The sequence below is a fragment of the Plecotus auritus genome (genome assembly GCF_963455305.1).
Source record: "Plecotus auritus genome assembly, chromosome: 1".
Lineage (NCBI taxonomy): Eukaryota > Metazoa > Chordata > Mammalia > Chiroptera > Vespertilionidae > Plecotus > Plecotus auritus.
This window is the reverse complement of record NC_137770.1, coordinates 194,842,577-194,868,997: the sequence shown is the minus strand read 5'-3', so window position 1 is coordinate 194,868,997 and position 26,421 is coordinate 194,842,577. Positions and strand designations below refer to the sequence as shown.

The 26,421-nt window shown below is 36.6% G+C and overlaps 1 protein-coding gene and 1 pseudogene across 2 annotated transcripts in view; both read left to right on the top strand.

Moving 5' to 3' along the window:
* CFAP299 (cilia and flagella associated protein 299) overlaps positions 1 to 26,421 on the top strand; it is a 576,588-nt gene that overhangs the window by 38,879 nt on the left and 511,288 nt on the right. The window lies entirely within an intron of this gene.
* Positions 392 to 25,209, top strand: LOC308255720 (prostaglandin E synthase 3-like; annotated as a pseudogene). Its single transcript has 3 exons — positions 392 to 524; positions 24,712 to 25,010; positions 25,101 to 25,209. The product of its transcript is annotated as a prostaglandin E synthase 3-like (transcript).

Genomic DNA, 26,421 nt, shown 5'->3' with positions numbered 1-26,421 from the left:
TAGTGAATTTGTAACATTAGCAAAAATGTTTTTGCACCTGGATTTAGACAGCAATAACAAACTTTCTCCACCTAAGAATAAATTTGTACTCCTTTAATTTTTTTCTGTGATTTTAAAATATTCTAATTCTAAATAGTTTTGGAAAAGCCAACAGCAATAAATAAATAAATGCAATTTATTTACATAGGTGCAACAAAATATTCCATTTTAATAGTTGTTGCTTTTTGTAACAAGTTAATCTTCAAACAAAAGGGGCTAGAGTAGAAGCAATGATTTGTTTGTGGAATCCAAGGCTTTTATGGATAGGTTTAAAATGATTCTACTGTTTTCAATCCTTTTCCTCTTTTTTTTCAATATTAACTAATAGTTCTGATTTTTTTCCTTTGTGAACATGAATCTTGTTCTTGTCATAGACTCTGCACTGACTATTCTTTTAGTTTGGAAAATTCTTCTGCCTGATCAGTTTGTGGTTGGCGCCCTTTTTGTCATTCAGACCTCGGTGCATATGTCAGCTCTCAATAGAGGTATCCCTAGACTGGCAGTCAAAACCAGCCACCCAGTCACTGGCCATAACATTGCTCTATTTTTTTCCCCTGAGGTCTTATTTTTGTTTGTATTGATTGATTGATTGATAAATATATGCAGTCTTTTTCCTCAGCTCCATGTCAGCTTCATATGAGCAGGTATCCTTTTTCTCTTGCTCACCACTGCCTCATCAGAGTCAATCATAGTGCCTGATAAATAGTACTAGTTCAATATATGGCTTTTTGATTCAGGATTTGAGAGTGCTGGATGTACTGTGGACAAGGTAGTAGTAATATAATTTGTCATTCAATTTGCAACACTAATGTTTATCCAGGGTTGACAATGAATCCTAGGTATGGAACCCAGGGCCTCACCTGAGCACTGTGACTTAACTCTTGCAATTTGAACCTGCATTATTTGTAAAAAATTACATCACCAAAATCTACACCTGCATGTATCTTTTAAAAACTTACTTCTATGTGCAATTATATACTTAGACATTTAAATCGAGCAGGTATTTTTTTAATGTATGTTTAATGTGTATTATTATAAAGTGGGCTGTAGATCAAAATTGCAAAACTCATTTAAAATGTACTAAGGACTCACCATTTTCACAAATTCATTGATGAATTATTTTCAAATTTAACCTTTTCATTTTTGTTATTATTTGTTTACACAATACTGCTATAAAGTCTGTCAGATTATATCATTCTTACGTAAGAAGAAAATGAATTTCTACATACATATGAAGAAAACATGTTTTCAAAATGTCATCAAGATATAAAGGTGGCTGGTTATTTTGTGGATTGTGTGAATTTTGATATTGTTTTCACAGCTTTTCTATTTTAGTTTTATAGAAGGTAGAAAAATGTTCTGAAGCTGTGTGCTTCTAAATTTGGCCCTTACTCACAGGGAGGGATTATTTGAAGCACCTGAAATCTGATATGAGCCTTGGAGAAAGGTACCACAAGATGATAGTATATATGATTACAAAGCAAAGAGGATTAGAAAGAGCAATATATTTTTGGAAAAAAGGGCAAGCACACCACTTGGAATGTTTTATCAAGAGAGGGATACAGAAGTGAAAAGTAATCCTTTTGCTTTATTTGGCATTATTGCTGTGTTCGATTTTGGTCTTTTCATTTGGCAATGAATATATGGAGACTCTGGAGAAGGTCCAGTGAAGATCAGCAAAAGTGATGTAAGGAATGGGGACTAGCTCCTAAGAGAGGGCTCAGTGGGATCAGAACTGTTTAACTTGGAGAAGGAAAGACCAAGGGGTGATTTAACTGTCTTCAAGTATTTGAAAGGCTATTATATGAAAGATGCAGAACAGATGTTCTTTACTTCCACAGGAGACCAAATAAAAGGAAATACTTTTAAATTGTAGCAAGAGAAATAGTTCAGTTGGTCATAAAGATGGACATAACTATAAAGTAGGGATTAAACATTGAAACAGGTAACCAAGGAACATGGGGGAGTTTGATCCTTAGAGATCTTTAACACCATCTGCCTTGAGTGGTTGTCTGTCACCTCTGTGCAGGCACCTTGCCTATATCTCTTCTTGAAACTCTTCTAACTCTGAGATTCTATGCATGTTGTTTCCACTCTTTTGGAGTTGCCGAGAAGATAGTCAGGAGTGTTTATCCAAGGATGGAAGTTGGGATTCAGCAGAGGCAGAGATCAAAGGGTTACCTGGTGTTCCCCTGAATATCTCTGGTCTCCTAAATCCGTAAGAATTAGTCACATGTGGTCTTTCTGTTCTGAGCTTTCTGAATCTATAATGATAATTCAGGAAATTTCCTAGCTACTGTTTATATGGTTAGGCATGGAACTAAATTATCTCAATCACAGGAAGGTGGAGGGTTTCTATTTTCACAGATAAAGAAACCGAGATTTTAGTTATTAGCGTAAGTTCCTTCAGTGAGTTAGTGACAAAGACAGAACTCAAACCTTGACCTTCTTGGCTCTTTTTATCTATTGTAAGGAGAAGTTTTATACATTTAGAAGTATTTTCCATTGAGACTGGCAGATTTTTTTAATGTTAGGAATTAGAATGAGCTCCAAAAAATAATAATCTACACTAGGAAAACAAGGAAATATGTGTTACATGAATGAGGACCAGGTTAAGGGTAAAATTTGGTGATGTTTTGGAATATGTGTCATAATTAAGTTGCTTCCCTCTGCCAGAGGAGCACAGGATAATTATTTCCTTTGGCCATTTGATCCATAATTAGGACAATTGAGTGGTGGCTTCATGAATCATAAAAGCTTTACAACTCAAATAAGTTTTTGAGTTTGAGCATCTAGACTAATGAAAGGCCTGAGTGACATGGGATATTGAAAATTTCTACAATTAAGGTAATCATAAAATGATAATATAACTATAGGAAATTTGCATAGTAACTTATATGAATAATTTGGTGCTTAATTCACTGATTCTTAACTGTTCTCAATCATTACTTATTTAATTTTATCACTGCTTAAAGTTTGTTTAGAGTTAACTTAATCTGAATCATTGTCTTTCTAATAAAAATAATTCTGGGAATATCCAGATAGATAAATGAGATATAAAATATTTTAAAATTAAAATTAGCAATTAACATGATGTTACAGCATTTATCTGGTTTTTAGGAACATGGTACATTTCTTACTTGTTTATTCAAAGAAAAAGATTTTAAGAATCTGGCTTATGTACTATGCACTTTTAATTTGTCAGGGTATATGACTTCTTTCACCATTTTTTTTGTTACTGTTTTATTGCTGTGAAGTCATCTGATTCTTGGGAAGCTTATCATGCAAACACATGCTGAACCTTTGAACGTTATTTTCTAGGATAAAATTTCTCTTTGCCTAGTTCCTCTTTAACATTCTATAATTTAGACTTCTTTTACTTCATAGTAAAGAGTAAGAGAGAGCAGCTATATGTTGAATTAATAATAATTCACTATCAGTGCCCCCAGAGGGCATTGTTTATGGTGTATTCTGTGCAGTGGTTTGCTTTCTGTATGACAATATGACAGGTATTAAAATAAATGCTATGCAGGTATTATCTCATCTAATCTTCATAAATCATCCTCTGAGTTTTAAGGGCTGTATTAGACCCCTTATATGGAATAAGAAACTTAGTAACAGAGAGATTAAGCAACTCATCCAGCTAGGAAATGGAAGAGTTAGGATCCACAGCCAGGCAATCTAGTGACAATGCTTTAAGTCTCATATTGAGCTGCAACTCTATTTGAGACCACTTGCCTATGCAGAATCTCCTAATGGTCATTTCAATTGTCCCAAGTTTTCTGCACCTTATTTCTGATTAATAGTCTGAATCAACATACAGTTCTTACTCTTTGCTTATTAAACACTAATTATAACACCTTTACAATTCAAATAAATATATGTTTGTTATAAGCTACTACTAAGTGAATGTATTTTGCATGACAGGTGTTGGGATAAAAGTTAAATGTGAAAAATCCTTTTGTTAAGGAGCTTACAATACAGAGAGGAGAGTAACTCATAAATTCAAATAAATCTATTGCATAAAGCAGAATGTGCCAACTGATACAAGAGAAGTATAAACAACATACTCCAGAAACACAGAGGAGAAAGAGATTCATATTGATTTGGCAAGTATGGTGCTATGGACCTTGCTTAAGGAGCGAGAGCTAAAGGATTTGTATTAAATAGGATAACTATGAGATGTGTGGGCACAGACAGTGTGCAGTGTGGGAAATAGGGACTTGTTTTCCAGCAGCTGTTGCCCATGAGATTCTGAGGAATACAGTAACATATGGATATATAGCTTAGTTATATGGTGGATTATGAACATCAAGAAACAGCACCTTGATACATGCACTTATCCACCCATCTGTTTATTCACTCTTTTATCAAATACCTAGTTAAAGTCATCTCAGTTAATTAGGATGATGATTGTCTTCCTTAACGGATATTCATTTCCCAACCTCAGGAAGATTTAAAATGGAGTATTAAAGTGTTTAAGAGTCAAAAGTATCTATATATATAAAAGGCTAATATGCAAATTGTCCCATTGGGAGTTTGACCAGGAGACCGGGAGTTTGATTGCTTGCTATGAGATATGCTGACTACCAGGGGGCAGCACAGAACAAAGGAAGGCCCTGGCCAGCAGCCGGCAGCCGTGGAAGAGAGGCCCAGCCGGCAGCCAGAAGGCCCCAATCGGCCCTGATCACCAGCCAAGCCTAGGGACCCTACCCATGCAAGAATTTTGTGCACCGGACCATTAGTAGTGTTAATATTTGTGTGTTAAAGAAAACACTGTTCATATTTAGTACTTTTTTTGCTTAAAATGAGTAATTTCAGCCTTTGGAATAATAGCTTAGTAACTTCAAATGAAAGTGTATAATTGAGTGATTGGTTTCAACTTGTGATTAAAAATGTTTAATTAAAAAATTAAATTTATTGGGGGTAACATTGGTTAATAGCATCATATAATTTTCAGGTATACATTATAATATGACATTGGTGTACTCACTACCCAATGTCTAGTTTCCTTCAGTTACCCTTTATTTGGCCCCTTTACCCATTTATCTCTTCCCCATCACATTTCCCCTCGGTAACCACCATTCTGTTGTCTGTATCTATGAGTCTTTTCTTTTATTAGTTTGTTTGTTTTATAGTCCACATGAGTGAAATCATGCAGTTTTTGTCCTTTTCCTTCTGACTTACTAGGTGTACTGGTTAATAATGGTAGATTTTATAATTAAAGAAAACACAATAATTTCAAGAGAAACATCAAAAGTGCTTTATTCAAAGTAATGTCCATAGCTAGCTACACATTTCCCCCATCTTTCAGGTAATTTGTGGATACTGTCCCAATAGAACTTTTCTTGTTTTGAGGCAGACCATTCAGAGACCCAATTTTCCACTTCTACGTATGTTTTGAAGTGCTGCTCAGAAAGCGCGTGTGCCATCGATGGGAACAAGTGGTAATCTAAAGGAGTAAGGTCTGGTGAATACAGCGGGTGGGTTAATACTTCCCAGGCAAGATCTTTTAAGGTGTCTTTAACTGGTTTTGAAGTGTGTGATGGTGTGTTATCATGAAACAAAATTACTTTGCCGTGTCTTCTGGCACATTCTGGTTGTTTCACGATCAAAGAATGATTCAAATTGATTATTTGTTGTCAGTAGTAATCAGTATTAATGGTTTCACCTGATTTTAGGAGCTCATAATACACCACACCTTCCTGATCCCACCAAACGCAGAGCATTGTCTTCTTTCCGAAGTGATTTGGCCTTGCAGTCGATGTTGATGGTTGACCTGGATCAACCCATGCTTTTGGGCATTTGGGATTCTCAAAATAAATCCACTTATCATTGCCAGTCACAATTCAATGCAAAAAAGACTTTCATACCAATGAAGCAACATTTTAGTGATGACTTTTCGGTTTTCCATTTGTCTTTTGTTCAGTTGATGTGGCACCCATTTTCTTTCTTTTAAAATCTTTCTCATTGCTTGTAAATGATCGGAAATTGTTTGCTGAGCAACTTTTAATCTTTCTGCAAGTAGTGTTTGAGTTTGACATGCATCTTCATCCAATAATGCTTGTAATTGTTGGTCTTCAAACTTTTTCGGTTGACCTGGACGTTCTTTGTCTTTCACATCGAAATCATCACTTTTAAAGCATTTAAACCAGCGTTCACAAATATCTTGAGATAGAGCATTTTCACCATAAGCTTTCCGAAGTATTTGATAACTTTCAGCAGCACTTTTCTTCAAAATAAAGTAATGAATTAATACTTCCCACAAATGCTCTTTTTTTGGCAAGAAATTCGACATTTTTAAGTGTAAAAATATCTATGATATTAACACCTTCAGCAAATTTGACATATGAAGTTTTGAAGCTTTCTGTTAATACAACAAAATAGCATACATATCAAATCACATATATATCAACATATGTGTAACTCCATCTATTGAAAAAAATCCACATTATTAATTGGTATACCTAGTATTTCACTTAGCATAATACTCTCGAGATCCATCCATGTTGTTGCAAATGGCCGTGTTTTATCTTTTTTATGGTTGAGTAGTTTTCCAGTGTGTGTGTGTGTGTGTGTGTGCGCGTGCGCACGTGTGTGTGTGCGTGCGCATCTTTATTCAATCATCCCCCGTGGACTTAGGTTTCTTTGTCTTGGCTATTGCAAATAATGCTGCAACGAACATACCTTTACAAGTAAGTGTTTTCATATTTTCAGGTAAATCTTCAGGAACTGCTGGGTCATATGGTAGTTCTAGTCTTAATATTTTGAGGAACCTCCCTATCATTTTCCATAGTGGCTGCACTAATTTGCTTTCCCACCAATGGTGGATGAGGACTCTCTTTTCTCCACATGCTCTCCAATACTTCTTGTTTTTTTGTCTTACTGATAACTAGAGGACCGGTCGGTGCACAAAAGTCGTTCATGGGTAGGGTCCCTAGGCCTGGATGGCGATCAGGGCCGATCGGGGCCTTCCGGCTGCCAGCGGAGGCCTCCCTTCCCTGGCTGCTGTCTGGGGCCTTCTTTCATTCTGCGCCACCCCCTGTTGATCAGCACACATCATAGCGAGCGATCCAACTCCCAGCCTCCCAGTCGAACTCCTGAGGGGACAATTTGCATATTAGGCATATAGATAGATAGATAGATAGATAGATAGATAGATAGATAGATAGATAGATGATAGATAGATAGATAGATAGCCATTCTAATAGATGTGAGCTGACATCTCACTGTGGTTTTGACAACTTGTGATGTTTCAAAGTTTTTTTTCTTCTTCCCTTCAGCAAAATCGTTTTGCAAATGAAATCTCGTGTGCAGTTCCACAGGATAAAACATTTGCAGGAAGAATGTTGTAGCCAAAGTATTGTTAAGGGCATGGAACCCTCCCTGCCCCATCATCTGAAGGGTATATAATATATCCTAATAGGTTCCATCTTCTATTTCTAGCCCCCTCCATCCCCAACATCCACATGAAACTACTCTTGAGGTAGCTTAAAGGAATTTCTTAACATAGTTATTTTAGTTCTATGTACTCTTCATTTTGGTATTTATATTTTATGTGAATAGTTTCATACATGTTTTGGTTAGGGACCACAAAGAGTGACACTTGGCTTCCTTGGCTTACCATTTTGACCCTATGATTTTGACTGCTGGCTGGGACACAGATGTGCTGAAGCAATAATTCTATGGAATGAATTTGGATAAATTCATAACATAAAGACATGGGCCATGTCTTTATAAAAATATTCACCTAACAAAAGGGTAGAGATTGTACCATAAATATTTTCTAAATTAAGTACAGGTAAAATGAAAATATAACTCTATCATTACTACTACTTGGTATTTTATAGTTGTGGCTGTGACAACATATATAATGAAACTTTGGCAATTTTTCTAGATTAGCTAAACTATGGTTCCAGCCTGAAATATGACTTAAGAGACTGAGAAGTTGCTACTAATTTTCTGTTCCTGAGTTTTTTCCCAACCAAATCTATACTGCAAAAAGAGGCTAAATAAAAAAATACTCTTGTAAACATTTATAACATACATAACAATTACTGCCACCTATATAGTTGATTACTAATTTGTATATATATTAATCCTATCTCAGCATATTGAATCTGAATGAAATAAATTTTTGAATTTTGTTTTTCTCGTGTCATATCCTATCCTATATATCCTATCCTATCCTATCCTATCCTATCCTATCCTATGTATCCTATCATATCATATGTTATATTAATGACTTAATTTTTTACAGGAGTTTTTGGGTTATAGCCAAATTGAGAGGAATTATATGCCTCCTGCCGCTACACATGCACAACCTCCTGAATGTTAACATTCCTTACTAGAGTGGTACAGTTGTCACAATTGATAATCCTACATTGACACATCATAATCACCCAAATTCATAGTTTGCATTATGGTTCACTCTGGATGTTGTACATCCAATGGATTTGGACAAATGTATAAGGACATGTGTCCTTTATCACAGTATCATGCAGAGTATTTTCACTGCCCTAAAAATCCTCTGTACGCTGCGTATTCATCCATTCCTCAACCCTTGGCAACCTCTCATGTTTTACTGTCTCCATAGTTTCGCCTTTTCAAGAATGTAGTTCTACAACAGTATGCAGCCTTTTCAGGTTGGCTTCTTTCTCTTATTATGGCATTTATAAGTTTTTTCAATGTTTTCTCATGGCTCAATAGTTCATTTCTTTTGAGTGCTGACTGATATTCCATTGTCTGGATGTACCACAGTTTGTTTATTAATTTATCTAATGGCATCTCAGTTGCTGCTAAGTTTTGTCAATTATGATTAAAGCAGACAATTATGATTAAAACATTACTGTGCATGTTTTTGTGTGGACCTAAGTTTTTACCTCTTTTGGGTAAATGCCAAGGAGTATAATTGTTGGATCATATGGTTAGGTATGTTAAGTTTTGTAACAAACTGCCAAATTGTCTTGCAAAGTGTCTGTACCTTTTTGCATTTCTACCAACAATGAATGAGAGTTCCTATTGATCCACATCCTCTCCAGCATTTGGTGTTGTCAGTGTTCTGGATTTTCTATTCTAATAGGTGTATAGTGGTATCCTATTGTTGTAACTTGCATTTTCCTTATGATATATGATGTGGAGCATAATTTCATATGCCATCTGTTTATTTTCTTTGGAGAAGTATCTGTTAAGATATCTGGATCATTTTTTAAATACCATGTTGTTTGTTTTCTTCTTATTTAGTTTGAAGAGTTCTCTGTATGTTTTGGAAAATAGTTCTTTATCAGATGTGCTTTTTGCAAATGTTTTCTTCAAGTCTGTGGCTTCTTCTCATTCTCTCTCTATTGGCTTTTTGAAAAACTTTCTTTTCTCCAAAGGTTGCTGAAAGCAAGTACAAATTATTGCTAGTATAAAGTCTAGACAACCAGATGATACCCACATTTTAGGAAACCTGACACCCCAAAGTTATTAAAAAAGTTATATCAGGAACAGCTTAATTATGGGGTATCTTTATGACATTCCATTTGACTTTGCCATTTAAAATTTTGGGCCCTAACCGGTTTGGCTCAGTGGATAGAGCATCGGCCTGCAGACTGAAGGGTCCCACGTTCGATTCCGGTCAAGGGCATGTACCTTGGTTGAGGGCACATCCCCAGTAGGGGGTGTGCAGGAGGCAGCTGATGGATGTTTCCCTCTCATCGATGTTTCTAACTCTCTATCCCTCTCCCTTACTCTCTGTAAAAAAACAATAAAATATATTAAAAAAAATAAAATTTTGGTTGTGTTACATATGTCAAGACTTTGTGTTTTGATTATAATTTACCTTATATATATATTTATATATATGTAATTTTCATTTTTACTTTTTTTGTTAGGTTTTGATAAAGTATGTACTATCCTTTCTTTGATGATTTATAATTTAGGACATATAGTTGAAAACATGTTAAAAGTAGGCATAGATATTATAGAATCTCACTGTAAGTATAAGTGGCAGGATTATTCATTTAAATGACATTTTAAATCTATACATTTTTGCCCAATCTATATATATAAAAGCCTAAGTGACCAAATGACCAGTCACTATGATGCATACTGACCACCAGGGGGCAGACGCTCAATGCAGGAGCTGCCTCCTGGTGTTCAGTGCACTCCACAGTGGGAGCGCCGCTCAGCTGACCGACTCATTCCAGTGTCCCACCAGCCTGGCGGCCACCACTTACTCCCTTAGTATTCCTACAGGTCCAATCTCTAGAGAATGGGCCAGGCACCATCAGGCCTGTGCCTCTGGCCTCCGGGAAGTCAGCCTCAGGCACCGTGGCTGCTTCCCCTCCCTAGACACTCTGCAAGGAAGAAACGATATAAAAGTAGCCGCCAGGTGGCTCCCCACAACCAGCGCGAATGTCAGCGGATGGATCTGGATCCTGTGCTGGCAAGGGCATCCCAACACCCCCACCCCCTTCAGGATGGGCGCCAGATTCAGGGCTCACAGCTGGCAAGCACCACTGTGGTGGCATGAGCCTCTCCCAATCAGGACTGACTGGGTGCAGCAGGCAGTGTAGGACTTCTGGTTTCAGCCCAATCCCCTCAGGCCACGCTGAGGGACCCCATCCGTGCATGAATTCATGCACCAGGCCTCTAGTCAGAAATAAAAGAAATATAGCAAGTTTCTCTATGACATTTCAAGATCTTTCCATAAACTTTATCTACCAATTACTGATTTGAGTAAAACGAAGACAATTCTCAAAAGATGCTATTATAATGAGCAAACCAGATAATATGTCAAGACATTTTATAAATTGAATCATTGAGTTGTAATTATTGACTTAAAGATTAATTTATAGTGATTTCCCATGTATAGAAGTTACAGCCTGGGGATTTGGTAGAGGCTCAAAACATAGACTTTTGGGAAAGGAAAGCACGGGGGCAGGACTTCTATCACAGCAATAGGAAAGTAGCCCCGAACTTGGATGTGAGATCAAGGGTAAGTGCTCTGATGTCATAGTGATGGCTCTTTCCTCCAGGTGGTATTGTGTTTGTGTGTGTGTGTGTGTGTGTGTGTGTGTGTGTTTCTATTTTGACACTATAGGTCATTGTTACTATTGTAGGAGGATTAGTTTCACATTTGGGTGCAAATTTGAAATCCAATTGTGTTTCATATTCTATTACATTAAAGGGTGTTTCTAGTACTTCACACCCAAAGTGCAGGACGATGCATTGTGATGTAGGAAATGGTTATGTGCCCCACAATTCTCTGCTCCTACCACTTGTCTCTGCCCTTAGACTTTCATGTCCTGTTTTTGTCTTACTAAAACACAGCTCTAGTGTGGCTTCTGCCTAGCTTCTCCTCACCCATTGCTCCAGCCTACTTTTCTTAATTCCCCACAACCTTCCTTCCTATTCACATTCACCCACATGAACTGCTCCCTGTACCTCCCATGGGCTATGGACTGGCTTGCTTCTATGCCTTTTCATATGACTGTTTGTTCATTTGCTGAGTAACTATGTGTTGGGGCCTGCTCTGTGCCAGGCACAGCTTTGCTCTCACTAAAATGACCTCTCTCTTAATCTCCCTACATATAATCCTGTCCATTATTCAAAGCCCATCTGAAATATTTGTATTTGTATTTAATTTTATTATTATTTTAAAATTTTTCAATTATAGTTTACATTCAGTGCTGCTCTATATTGGTTTCAGATGTACAGCATAGTGGTTAGATAATCATATACTTTATAGAGTGGTCTGCCTGATATTTCAAGTACCCACCTGGCCTCATAAATACTTATTGCAATATTATTGACTATATTTCCAATGCTGTAATTTACATCTCTGTGACTAGTCCGTAACTACCAGTTGGTACACACAATGGAATAATACTAGGCCATAAGAAAGAATGAAATCTTGCTTTTATGATAGTATGGATGGACTAAGAGGGTATTATGCTAAATGAAATAAGTCAGACAAAGACAAATACCATGTGATTTCACTTGTATGTGTAATTTAAAGGACAAAATAAACAAACAAAATAGAAAGAAACTCAGAGATACTGAAACATTTCTTGAAGCCTTCCTTGATATACCTTGATAGTGCTATTCACCTTTTTTTCTGGGATCTCAAGACATAATATTATTACTTGTTTAAAGATATATTTTTATTGACTTCAGAGAGGAAGGGAGAGGGAGAGAGATACAGAAATATCAATGATGAGAATCATTGATAGGCTGCTTCCCATATACCCCCTACTGAGGCTGGAGCCTGCAACCCAGGCATGTGCCTTGTCCAGGAACTGAACCTTGAACTCCTGGTTCATAGGTCCACACTCAATCACTGAGCCACACCAGCGGGTAACATAATATTATTTTATCTGTATTTTTCTAATAATAAGTCACATTCAGTTTTGCATTGTCATTACTTATGTAAAGTTTTTAGAACTTTTATTAGATTATAGTCTCCTTGAGAACACAGGCTATGTTTTAGTCCCCTGTTTTAGTCCCCTCCTAATCTTAGCATGGTATTTTATATATTGTCATAAGCAATTGTGGAATAAATAACTAAAGTTAGATTTTAAACCAGTTTAAATTCAAACTGATTTCTATGTTGAGAAATTAAGAAACCAATATATCTAGTACCTTATGACATTTTGTGGTTTTGGTACAGCAACTTTTTAAATAATTAACATTTACCGATAGCTTATCTAATATATTTGAAAACATTATTTTAAGAAATATTCTATATTATAAACTAACATTTGACAAGAATACCTAGTGGAGAAAAGATAGTTTCTTTAGTAAATGATGCTGGGAAAATTGGATATTCACTTGTAAAAAATGAAACTAGACTCCTATCTTATATCACTCATAAAAATGAACTCAAATGGATTAAAGACCAGAAACCATAAAATCCCTAGTATAAAACATGGAAAAAAAACTTCTTGAGGTTTTGGCAATGATTTTGGATATGATACCTAAAGCACAAGCAAAAATAAAAATAAAAAGTGGGACTACATCTAACTAAAAAATTTCTGCAGAGCAGAAGAAACAATCATCAAAATAAAAAGGCAACCTACAATGGGAAAAATTATTTGCAAATCATATATCTGGTAAGGGGTTGATGTCTAAAATATATAAAGAACTCATACAACTTAAAACTTGAGCAAAGGGTTTGAACAGACATTTTCCACATACGATATATGAATGGCCAACAGTATATGAAGAGGTATTCAAAATTATTAATCATTGGGGAGATGCAAATCAAAACCACAATGAAATATCATCTTGTGCCTTTTGGGATGGCTATCATAAAAAAAGACAAGCGATAACAAATGTTGGTGAGGATGTGGAGAAAAGGAAACCCTATGCACTGTTGGTGAGATTGTAAATTGATACAGACACCATGAAAAGCAGTATGGCAGTTTCTAAAAAAAAAAAAACAAAAAAAAAACTAGACATAGAACTATCATATGATCCAGCAATTCTACTTTTGAGAATATGTCCAAAGAAAACAAAAACACTATATCAAAGAGATATATTTGCACCCCCATGTTCATTGCAGCATTATTTACAATAGCCACGGCATAGAAACAACCTAAATGTTTATTGACAGATGAGTGGATAAAGAAAAAAGTAGTTCATACATATTGTCAGGAAAAGGGGAGAATTTTCCCCTTCTTAAATTTTTATGGCTGAACTAATAATAAAATTGACACAAGATCAAATTAACAGGAGGAAAAAATACAATGTGTACACATAGGAGAATCATCAATAATGCTCCAAGAAATGAGAAACGATGAACTACTCAGCCAGCATCTGATACTTTTCTAGAAAAAGAAACAATACTTTTGTGAAGAATTGACAGGACAAAAACAAATTAGTGCTCATTAGAAAGGAATCTAAGGTTTGGATATTCATTAGTGAGGAATCCAAACAAAGTTTGGCCTCAGTAGTAAGTTAATAAAGAGACAAGGTTTGTTTCTACAGGCTCCTGGGCCATGGATCTCTTAGCTCAGTGAGGAGGTTGACTCTGGGCACCTTTCAGAGGGGAGACTTATTTCCTGCATTCAAAGAGACAGGGAGGGTTAATGTACTCTTCTTACAATGGCTGTCAAGTAACTTTAATTCAGGTAGTGATATGTCATTGTGGGATATTTTGGTGTGGCCTGCTCTGGGCCCTGACAATATAAAATAGAATATTATTGAGCCATAAAAAAACAAGAAAATCCTGCCATTTGTGACAACATGGATGGACCTTGAGGGCATTATGCTAAGTGAAATAAATCAGACAAAGACAAATACTGTGTGATTTCACTTATATGTGGAATCTAAATAAAAAAGAAGTAAGAAAAGAAAAAAATTATTTTAAAAAATAGATCACATTCATGGTTACCAGAGGTGGGAGGGAGGGAATTTGGAGGAAGGTGATCAAAAGTACAAGCTTCCAGTTATAAGATAAATAAGTACTGGGAATATAATGTACAACAAGATGACTATAATTAGCACTGATGTATGGTGTATTTGAAAGTTATTGAGAATAAATCCTAAGACTTCTCGTCATAAGGAAAAACATTTTTCCCCTTTTTGTATCTATATAAGATAATAGATATTAACTAAACTTATTGTGGTAATCATTTCACAATATGTGCAAGTCAGTCCATTATACTGTATTCCTTAAACTTTTACAACATTGTTATGTCAATTATAACTCAGTAAAATGGGGGAGAGGGGCGAGTAAGTCCGAAAACAGTGGGAAAAGTAAAGAGCACAGTGTCAGGCAAGAAGAAATTGTCAACAAATATTTGCTGAACAAATGAATGAAAGGAAAAAAGGAAACCTGAAAAGGAACCCTGGTTCGTCTTAAGCCATGTCGGAAGAGAGGGGATGTTCCTTGCTCCAGTGGGCTCTTCCCTCTCTGCATGGCTCTTCCCCTTATCTGCCCACTTGTGGTGGTGTGTGGAAGATGGGGTTGCAGTTTTAACATGAAAGATCACATTCTAGGAATGCAGTGATGACAGCCTGAGGAGTTGAAGAAGAGGCATTATTGGAAGATGTTTGTTCTGCATTATAAAATCCCAAAGATAGATTTCACATGACCAGAAAGGGAATTATCGTTCACACTTTCCTGCAGGCTCTGGGTAAGACTTGCTTTTGTGTTTATCACCAATATAGCACAATGTCATCTTTTGAGAGTCATTGTAAACTAGCATTCATGGGTGGCACCAAGGAGGAGGCACTTCCTAAGGAAAGATGGATTCAGCATGAAAGAATTTGTATTAGCCTGGCTGGCATGGCTCAGTGGTTGTACATCAACTTATAAACCAGGAGGTCACAGTTCAATTCCCCAACAGGGCACATGCCCATGTTGTGGGCTTGATCCCCTGTAGAGGGTTGCAGGAGTGTGGGCATGCAGAAGACAGATGATCAATGATTCTCTCTCATCATTGATGTTTCTATCTCTCTCTCTCCCTTCTTCTCTGGAATCAATAAAAATATACTTAAAAAATGTGGTTTTGAGAAACTTCAAAGTGAATTCAATTTTATAACCAAGTCCATGTAGAATATTAAGTCAAATAAGGCAGGTAAAAAATTCAGTAAGTAAATTAAATTAAGTAGGGTAGGTGAAAAACATTAATGATAAGATAGTATTATATGGTAAAAAGGAATTTAATTTTGAATTGTTTTTCTTTCTCTTTTTTTAATATATTTTTATTGATTTCATAGAGGAAAGAAGAGGGAGAGAGAGAGATAGAAACATCACTGATTAGAGAGAATCATTGATTGGCTGCCTCTTGCACATCCCCCACTGGGGATTGAGCCTGCAACCCAGGCATGTGCCCTTGACCGGAATTGAACCCAGGACCCTTCTATCAGCACGCCGACACTCTAGCCACTAAGCCAAAACCAGCTAGGGCTGAATCTGAATTGTTTTTAAGAAATTAAATGTTGTAATAATTTGTTGTGTGAGAATAATATAATATGTGCACAGGTGTTCTAAGTCTTTATTTGTTAGAGATAAGTATGAAATGATACGACATGTGAGATTTCCTTTAACATAGGAGGGGAGGGGAAGAATGAGATGACAGATAAAATGATTGGCAGAAAACATGGATAATTGTGGAAACTGGGTGATGGTGGCTTGGGGACTTAATGTACTATTCTCACTCTTTGGGTGTTTAAATTTTTTATTTTTTTAAAATTTATTTATTTTTTTAATTGTTTGAAGTATTACAAATAGTAGTACATATGTCTCTTTTTTTTCCCCATTGACCTCCCCCCAGCCTCCCCTTCCCCCCAGTAAATGCCTTTACCTGCCCCCACCCCCCCCGTGTCTTTTATCCATTGGTTATGCTTATATGCATGCGTACAAGTCCTTCAGTTGATCTCTTACAGCCCCCCCCCCCCAAAAAAAAAAAACCTCCTCTGCCTTCCCGCTGTAGTTTGACAGTCTGTTCAATGCTTCTTTGCCTCTGTATCTATTTTTTCCCCTTTTCTTTCCTTTAAAAAATCTTGCCTCTGCAGACTAGAAATAAACGTATAATAATAAAAAATGTTTGAGTCCAAATTTCAATGTCCAACAGTTCTGAGTCCTCATTTCAATGTCAAACAGTTCCTTAAGTGTACTTGTCAGCAATGATATCTGGATGGTGGGCACATGGTGGCAATGCAGGTCCGACCCTCTCTGGTTTGGTCCTAGGCAAGCTGCTGCGTCGCACAGCTGCTGACTGCTAGCGTGGCAAGGCGTCGTCAGCGTCTCCCATCTCTGAACTGTTTCTCCTCTTGTCTTCGTGGTTGGAGCAGACCTGTCAATTCCTCTCTGTTGCAGGAATCCACATGGTCTTGGAGTTGTTTTCTGAAAATATACAAACATATTCTCGACCAAAAGTTAATAAAGGAATCTTTTCTATATAATAGACTTGGGATCCTTTTTATTTTTGCCCAAACGATTTTCCTTTGTCTTATTTAGACACCATGTGTGTTTTTCATGGGTGTCTTGCTGTTAGCATTACAAATGAAAATTAATTTTGTAAAGTAAAAATTTTCTAGATGTAATTTACTTATAGGATATTTTGCCTTACATGATATTACCCTACTATCCCCCCTTTTTTTTGATTAATGGAGGCTTTTGTAAATTTTATAATGCAGTCTTGATAACTTTAAATTTTAATTTTTTGCACAAAAATATGACTGAAAAATATTCAAACAAGTAAGTTGGTATAGGATAGTGTCAGGCATAAGGAAGACACTCCAGAAGCTTTTACTGCATCAGTGTACCTCTCTTTACTTCTCTTTGAATTGTCATAGTTTTGGGGATTATTTTGGGTAGCTGTTGTTTAGTATGCCTTATTAGTAATTAGATTACAGGCTGTACTTAGCATTTTTATTTTCTATGTCATTTTTTTTTTACATCTTGCAAGGCCTATCCCATAATTTCATGATTTTTTTTTTCATTGTATACCATATGGTGAGAAGGCTAAAAAGGGCTATTTCCAATGTAACCCTGATATTTGGGGCTAGTGATCTGAATCCAAGCCAGCAAGCTCAGTGTACATTCCTGATAACCTATAATTAAGTCCCTCTCTCCTTCCCAGATACTGGTCTTGCAGAACCTATTACTGTGAACAGTGCACTGCCCCAGAGGGAGGGTTATTAACACTAGCGCCAGGCCAGACCATCAGATATGGCCTGGAGATCCCCAACATCTGGGGGCCTTCTTGCAAGGCCTGCGAAAAGGACCGGAAGCATAATCCATGTTTGTGGGACAAAGACCACAGGGTGGGAGATATAAAGGAAAGCCCTAGGCATGTTCCTTCACTCAGATTTGGAAGGCCGTTCCCTGAGTCCGCCGGTGTATTAAACAGTGTCCCTCCTTTTTCTTAGAAGCGTCTTTGGTTTTCTTTGGTCTTCTGCAACAATGGTAGGCTCTCAATAAATATTTGTTGAATGAATAATAGGTACTTAATACATACCAGTTGAATTGGAAAGGATAACTATATAACACATGACACAGAGCAAATTCTTAACTCTTGCTCCTGGTAACTATTTCTCCATTAGGGCTGATAAAAATATTTTCCCCTTATAATCTAATGCATTTATTACTACACATAAAGTTTTGAGAACACACGCATCTCTGGAGATACCTTTGCTAGATACAGGGATTTTTCTCCTTCCTTTCTTTGGGGAAGGACTGATTTAGGCTTCTGTGAAGACAATGTTTAGTGTTATTTCTTGTTCCATTATCTGTTCCTAGGTCTTTTCATTTAGAATCATTGTAAACACAGGTGTATAAACAGAACTGTTTTCAATGAAAGGGAACTTTGCCCTTAGCAAGCCTCTGAACAGTTGTGTTCTGCACCTGCAGTAATAAAATGTGAAAGAGATAATGTATTGAATTTTAATCACATGTTGCCTTGTTACATATTCACTGTTTAAAAACATTTCCTTTATTGTGGAGTTGTTTGTAAAAAAAAAAACACACCAAAAAACACAGTGTTGAATGGCCTGAATAGTGATTTTACACTGGGGGATGATTATAGTCTTGTGTAAAAATAGCAGACTCTTAAGTTAAAGTGAAAATGTCTGGTAATCAAGCTGGAAGAAAGTTGATCTCCGTAGAAATGCTGTGTGTGTGTGTGTGTGTGTGTGTGTGTGTGTGTAAATTTATAGATGAAATTGTATTTTTGCCCAAATACAGAGAAAAGGATCATTTAGTCAACAGCTATATATATTAAAATTTTTATAATTTAAGTATGTTTAACAAAATTGACCAGTGAAGGGGAACATAATTTGCTACCCCAAATACACCTCTTTGGTATAAGGAGTATCATGAGCTGATTATTTTTTCAGAAGCAGCAGATGCCAGAAAAGCTCTGAACACTTAGTAGAAGCTACCCTTTTGTCAGGGATATTTACATTTATAAGGGAAATCTTTTATTTGTTAAGGGTGTCTCCCTCTCCATAACAGGAAGAGGAGGAGGGTTAAATCTCTAGAAACTCTCATCAATGGAGAGGCAATGAGCTAAGTTTGAATAACATTCTTATCCTTGTTTACCTTGCTTTGCCTGATAACCTCCCATAACTGACTCCCCCCTCACCACAACATCTTATTTTATCTGTAGCTGGAGATGGTATTTAAGGTGGTGGCTTGGGAGTTACTCAGTTTTCCTGAGTCCAATTCTTATATATAGAAGGTATACAGAATATTGAACTTTCATTTATTTTTCTCCTGTTAATATGTTTTTTATTACATGGGGGGGGGGGTGGTCTCAGCCAAGAATCTAGGAGGATAGAGGGAAAATTCTTCTTCTTCACCAACAGCATCAAGGACAGTTAGCAGGGTTCCTAGAGCTTTGTTATTTTTTAACTTGATTTTTTAGAAACATTAGTCTGACATTTAACATGTTAACTTTTCCACATTTGTTTACCTAAATATATTCAATAATTATTTAATAGAGATTACTTCAGTTATTGATACCGAATTTTTGGACTGGAACCCAGATTCTTTGTCCGCCGGAATCGAAGAATGAATCCACGGATAGAAAAATGGGATAGCAAAGGTGGAGATTTATTGAAGAACAAGTACAGACTCCCAAGTAGGGAGGGGGAAAAGTCCCTGAACTGGCTCCCACGTGGGGAAGGGGAGAAGGGTCCCACTGGGTTCCTCTTCCCAAGGGCTTATAAAGGCTGCAGATGCTGGTGCCTTGATATCCCCTCTGATTGGTCGCTATTCCCTTAGACTGGTTACTATAGTAACTCTTGTGCTCAAAGGTTGAACCTCAAGTGGGACGTGTGAGGTTCTCCCCCTCTCCTTCCTTCTGAATGAAGGGCTTCCTTCTCTTTATTTTGTAAATGTGACCTTTCTTGGCTACTTCCAGTTCCCTTGTCTTAAGGAAATATACCTATTGCTGCCTCCTTGTCTTATGGAAATGTAACTGCACCTGGCTTCCTTGTGTTATGGAAATGTACCTTCTCCCAGTCTGCAGCCCCATGCTTTTTCCATGGACCCCAATTCTAAAAAATCCATAAGCTTGCCTATGTCCCCCTAAAATTCCTGCTTCATTATTTTTAAAGTAAATTATGTAAGGAAAAAAAGTGTTATTCTTATTAGCCATTATTTTTCTTTCTTTATTTTTTAATTTAAAAAAATATGTTTTTACTGATTTCAGAGAGAGGAAGGTAGAGGCAGAGAGGGACAGAAACATCAATGATGAGAAAGAATCATTGATTGGCTGCCTCCTGCACTCCCTCTACTGGGGATTGAGCCTGCAACCCTGACTGGGAATTGAACTATGACCTCCTAGTTCATGGGTTGATGCTCAAACATGGAGCCACACTGGCTGGGCTACTCTGTGTATTTGTGTTTATGTTTAATATGACCATTATATTATGTTTTGCTGTTTTCTGGAAGACTGTGGATATGGAATTCACTAACAATTTTCTAAAAGGTGGAAAATATAAAAAGATTAAAGACTATCTGCTATTCTTCATCTTCATAAAAAAAAAGTAAATCTAAAAGCCAGAATATATGGATTTAGGTTACATATTATATTAGCATTTAGGTTACATTTATGTTATAATTTTTAGGGATTCAGGATAGCATAGTGTGGGATTTCCCAAACTTGCCTATTCATAGAATCTTCTTGGAGGTTCCCTTGCTTAGTAGATTTTTGGGTCCCCCAGGCCTGCCAAATAGGAATCTCCAGGGAACGGGGCTTGGAGTGTTTTTTAAACATAGAAACAGTGGGTCACAAATGGTTAAGAGCAGGCATTTGGGCCTAGAGTATCTGAGTTAGCATCTTGCTTTCACTTAATAACAGGATATCAATGGGGAAGGTATTAATAACTCTAAGCCTCGATTTTCTCATATATAGAATGAGGGCAATGGTAATAGCTACTAAGAGGGTTGCTGTATGGATAAAATGAGATGGTACACTATGTTAACTAGCATAAGTAATGTTAGACATAATTTTTCATTGATGAAATAGGAGCTTTCAAGATAGGTGGGTTGGGTAGAAACTGTCCAAGCACCACTACTTTGTGTTGCTGGGGTTGGAAAAGTGGGGCATCCAATAGCTTAATCCCTTTAGATTGACACAGATCTGTAGACTTGCCTCAATCCTTTATTTTACTGCATAAATGAGGAGGATGCTGAGATCAGCTAATCCTGCCCCCAGAATGCTGTTTGTCTCTGAATCCATCTTTAATATGAGGCTCTTGTTGGAGAGCCCAAGGGCTAGTTTACAGAACTATACATGTTTATACATCTGGCAGAAGCACTGTGAAGCTAACTTTATTTTTACATACTCCGGTAGTGAGTTGCAGGTAAGGATGCTTTTACCACTCACTGGCCTTTAATTATTAGAGGCAATGAAACAAGGAATATTGAGAAAATGAAATTGATCAATTTTGAGGGACTACTTTTAAGAGATAAACTGAGGCATATTAAAAATTTTAACAGTTTATTTGAGCAAAAAAAATTGATTTGAATTGGGCAGTGCCAAACCAGAAGTGGTCAGCATTTTTACCTTAGTCTATCTGAAGTATGGTAGACAAAGAAGGATCCGTGTGAAAACCTGTTCTGCTGTAGGCTCCTCTGTCCCATTGTCGTTTTCGTGTCTACCTGTGACTTGCCTGCTTCCCCTTTGAAATCCCAGATCTCCATTCCTTTCTTGTCCTTTGTCCAAAATGGCATATAAACCTCAACTTCCAATGTGTTTGGGGGTCTCCTATCTTGTGGCACCCATGGCATATACATCCATAATAAACTTTATGTAGTTTTTCTTGTTAATCTATCTCTGTTAATTTTATTATTAGCCCAGCCAGAAGAACTTACAAGATGGCAGGAAAAATTATTCTTTTAGCCCCTCCAACAGAATATAATTAGTCCATGGTGTTTAATTCACTTTGTCTTTTAATTGGTATATTTAGGTCATTTAGGTATTTGCTGCTCCAGTCAATGAAAGGAAAACTTTATTGAAGCCCCAGGACCACAGGGTTCATGCACGGGGCCTCCCTGTGGGCCAAGGAGGTGGTAGAGGGGCCTTATTTGACCTATAAAGTGATGTGGGCAGGATTTAGGCCACAGGGTGTAATTTTAATAATTTAAGTGATCTGCATGGGAATGGGTATAGAATCAGAAACCTTGACCTTAGTAGCATCACGTCTTAACCATCTGAATTAATTACTCTAAGAAAATAATGTACAAATGTAGTAATATATGAAGACAATGTTTTCTTGGGAGAGAAACGAACTAATTATGGTAAAAATATTTCAGCAGAAACAACACTGCATTCTTTTAAAGTGAAATCATGAATTGAGGTAAACTAATATTTCCAAAATTATTGACACTCCATACACAATGTGTGTATTTTTCTTGGCCTTAAACACTTGTTTTCCACTAAATCAGATTCATTGCATTTGGCAAGATTTTCAGAAAGAGCATGAGGTTATTTGTGGGCTGAGTATTTGACAAGTTCACACAATGTACAGTTCAGAGTTCAAAGTTGAAATCACAGTACTGTTTTTCTTGACAAGAATTCTCTCTGGCAAAGAGCCTAGGAAAATTCTGGTAGGTTTCCATGCATCCCACCCAAAATTCAACTAATATTATAAAATCAGTCATCAGCTGGGACTAACTAATTGCTCTAGAGTTATTTATCTGAACAAGATGACTCTTTATTAGCCTTGCTGAAACAATAGGGCATATTTAATTGAAAGACTCACAGACTCTTTTTGCCTAAAATTTGGTGAGAAAGTAGAAATGTATCTTTGAGAATATAAAAATCTTAGACAACTATATTAATGGTAAAATATTGTAATGGAAACACCTAATCTATATATCTCAGTATAAAATCTAAGTAGGAACTTCCTAGAAATGTTTCTGCTTTAAATTTATTTAATGATATGTTATGGTTGTATTCATACCAGGCCATCAGCATTCTCCACTTGTTAATTTATTTTGCTGACTGTGGTGCTGAAATTTTATGTAATTTTCAACTATAAACTCTTCTTTATGAAAATCTTACACCACATTCACATAGTACAAACTTATATTGAGCGTAAAATTTGATTTTTAAGAGTAGGACCACGCTATGAAATGTTGCATAACTAATGTGAATCCAGTGGACTTCATCAATTTTTTTAATGTAATTAAATATTATTTTTTGAAAGAAGTTGATTTGGGATTAAGAGCTGTAATTTATAATGTGTCATTGCAAAACATTATGTAAAATGGCCATATTTGTAAATCAATAAAGGAAGAAATGTCTGAATCTCACTTATAAATATATATATATAGAAAAATCGAAAAGCAAATAAAGATTTTTATGATTAAAAAACTATTTTATGATTATAAAATATTGGGAATCAGCACTTAGTTTTCTTTCATTCATTTCATTTATGTTATTTCTAAAGGAAAGTCTACTTTTTGGCATGAGGTTTCCAGTATTCATACAATGTTTGACCTATTTCTTATGTACTTTTGTTCATGTTAATGGGAATCTGGAGTTGGACGAAGGGGAATAAGATACCTAACTTGACATCTTTCCCAGATTATTTTCAGCAACATATATTTTTTTTGACATATAAACACATACTTTATTTTTTTCTTTCATCTTTTTATCTTCTTTCTTTATTGATTAAGGTATTACATATGTGTCCTTATCCCCCCATTGCTGTTTCTCTCCCCCCCTCAACCCCCGCACTCATGCCCTTACCCCCCTGGTGTCTGTGTCCATTGGTTATACTTATATGCATGCATACAAGTCCTTTGGTTGATCTCTCCCCTTTACCTCCCATATTTCTCAGCTTTGTTACTTATTTTGTATGCCCAGTAGAGCACTAAATGACTGCTCTCAAAGAACAAAAAATTTACTCTCATCAAAGAGGCTTTAAAAAATGCTATGGCATAGCAGATAATGAGCAATTGTTTTTCTGTGCCTGTTGTCCTTAATTTATTTTGTTCCAAATCTGTTAATTCCTAAATATCCAAAACTATGGAGAGAAAAGGGATATGAAAAGCTTTATAAAGATGTGTGATTTCTCCTAAGGTGTTATTTTGTGGAAACAATATGGATGTGTCATGTACCTGAGTGATTAAACCAAGCATTGTACTACAGCCATGTATTCCTAAAAAGGGGCTGTGGTGAAAGCTAAATTCTGCTTCTCAGATGGAAGGATAGAAGAGAGAAACATTTGTGGGAAAATGAGAATACTTTACCTTAAAAAAGTACTGCTTCAAGTTTGCTTTCCTCAAAACTATAAACATACTATTTTATTCTTCATACAAATGCACAAATGGCTTCGATGCTTGTAAACAAATAGTTCACTTATTTCTTATTGATTAAATTACTTGAAAACATTTTAACTTTAATTATTTGTCACAATTTTGTTCTAAATGTTTCATTACTTTTCATTAAAAGTTTAAGTATAGAGTATTTATTTGCTATAATGTAAAAATTACATAAAAATACCAGTTAAGTTCACCAGCCCCGGCTCCCACGTACACCTCATTCCCACGCTCACGCACGCAGTTCATTTTCTGTCCTCGTTACCTTTTCCTACACTTCCTCTTCCCCTTGACATGAGTGGCACTCTCTCTGGGCCCCAGTGCTGAGGGAAGTGAGAAGGGGCCAACGCCTGAGTCACCATGGGAATGGAGTCACTGCCCACCCACGCATTCACCAGAAACCCAGGCCCTGTTCACGGTGCAGCCTGCTTTTGCAAAGTGGTATAATCACCCGAAGGAACTGTGTCTTCATTGAATTTTGTGTTGAAGACAGTAAAGATGTTAATGTAAATTTGGAAAAATCCAAATTATATTCAATTGTCTTGGAGAAAGTGATAATTTTAATGAAATTAATATTTTTCACGGTATTTATCCAAGTGATTCCAAGCACAAAAGAACTGAGAGATCAAGTTTATGTTGTTTAGGAAAAGGAGAAGCTGCCCAATCATGGCCAAGGTTAACAAAAGAAATGGCAAAGCTTAATTGGCTTAGTATGGTCTTGAATAATTGGAAAGACTGGTAAGATGATTCAGATGAAGACATGACTAATTTTTATTGTTTCTTTGAGATGACGGACAACATGTGTGGTGATAAAGATGTAGATTTACCAGAAGTAGATGGAGCAGATAATGATTCACAAGATAGGGATGATGAGAAAAATGCCAGAGCTAAAGTAAGGAATGTTGTCCTCACCGGAACTTGAGTTAGAAAAATAACTTCCCTGCAAGATTTCCTAATTCAGAGAATTCCTGAGTTGATAGCTCTAAAGGCAGATGCTGCATTTGCCTCCTATAATGAATGGACTCCTGTTTTGTAGCAGGATATGTGGCTACAATGTAAAGACTACATTTTCCAAGTTCCCTTGGAGGTGCAGCTTCCAGACCTTTCTTAAAGAGAGGAAGGGATGCTCCTCTGCCACCTTTCCCCACCCTGCTGCTTTGAAAAGTGTGATGATAAGTTATGTTGCACCACGTGGATAAGAGCAATATCTGACAGATGACAGGGCTATATGATAGAAAGGCCTGGGTGTCCTGGACCTCCAGACTTTAATGTGAAAGGACTACTCTAATTCCTTTATGTATTACATTTGAGTCTCTGTTACACATTCCAAACCAACATCCTAATTAAAATAGAATTTGATACCAGAAATGGGGTGCATGAAGTGGCATGACCTACATATGTGGCATAATATGTTTAGCAGTTGGGAAGCAGGAGGCAGGAAGCAGAGGCATAGATATTGGAGGTTAAAGCTGATTAAACTCTGATATGCTGAGACAAAGCATTAATACAATAGTTGCTTGCTTTATTTTAGAAGGCAGGCCACATGGTAACTGAGACCCTAAATAACATTAGGGGAAATCATAGGAAAGCTGATGTGTGTTGGCTGCTTCATGCTCTCCCAGCAAAATCCTTTGACAGAGATGAACTCAGGCTAGAGTTAGCCAGTCTGTAAGCAGAGGCGGAAAGGAATACAGTTCTGTTAAGAGAGGCTCTTTGTGTCAGGTTAGCAAAATAATTTCACTGTGAGTCCTATAATTTGAGGCCTTTAAGGTTTGAAAAAGTCAACTCATTCTGTACTCCAAACCAAAGCAATTATAATTGGTAGCTTCAAAGCCACTGCCTTAGTAGGAGATAAGCTCAATGCCCTGCCAAATTTGGGAGCCAGACCAGAGGCAAAATCAAATTAAGGGTATTGATTTTCCACCCAAACAAAATGATTCAGATAGCCTGGATGTACCTTCCATCCAGAGAGGGGGTAAGCAAGCCACACAGTGTAATAAGGAAAAGACAAGCATCTTCAGTCTTAAAGACTACATCTAGATTAGATCTTTGGCTATAGTTACTTACATATGGAGTTAATCCAAAACAAATTGCCTGGAAGCTTGCTA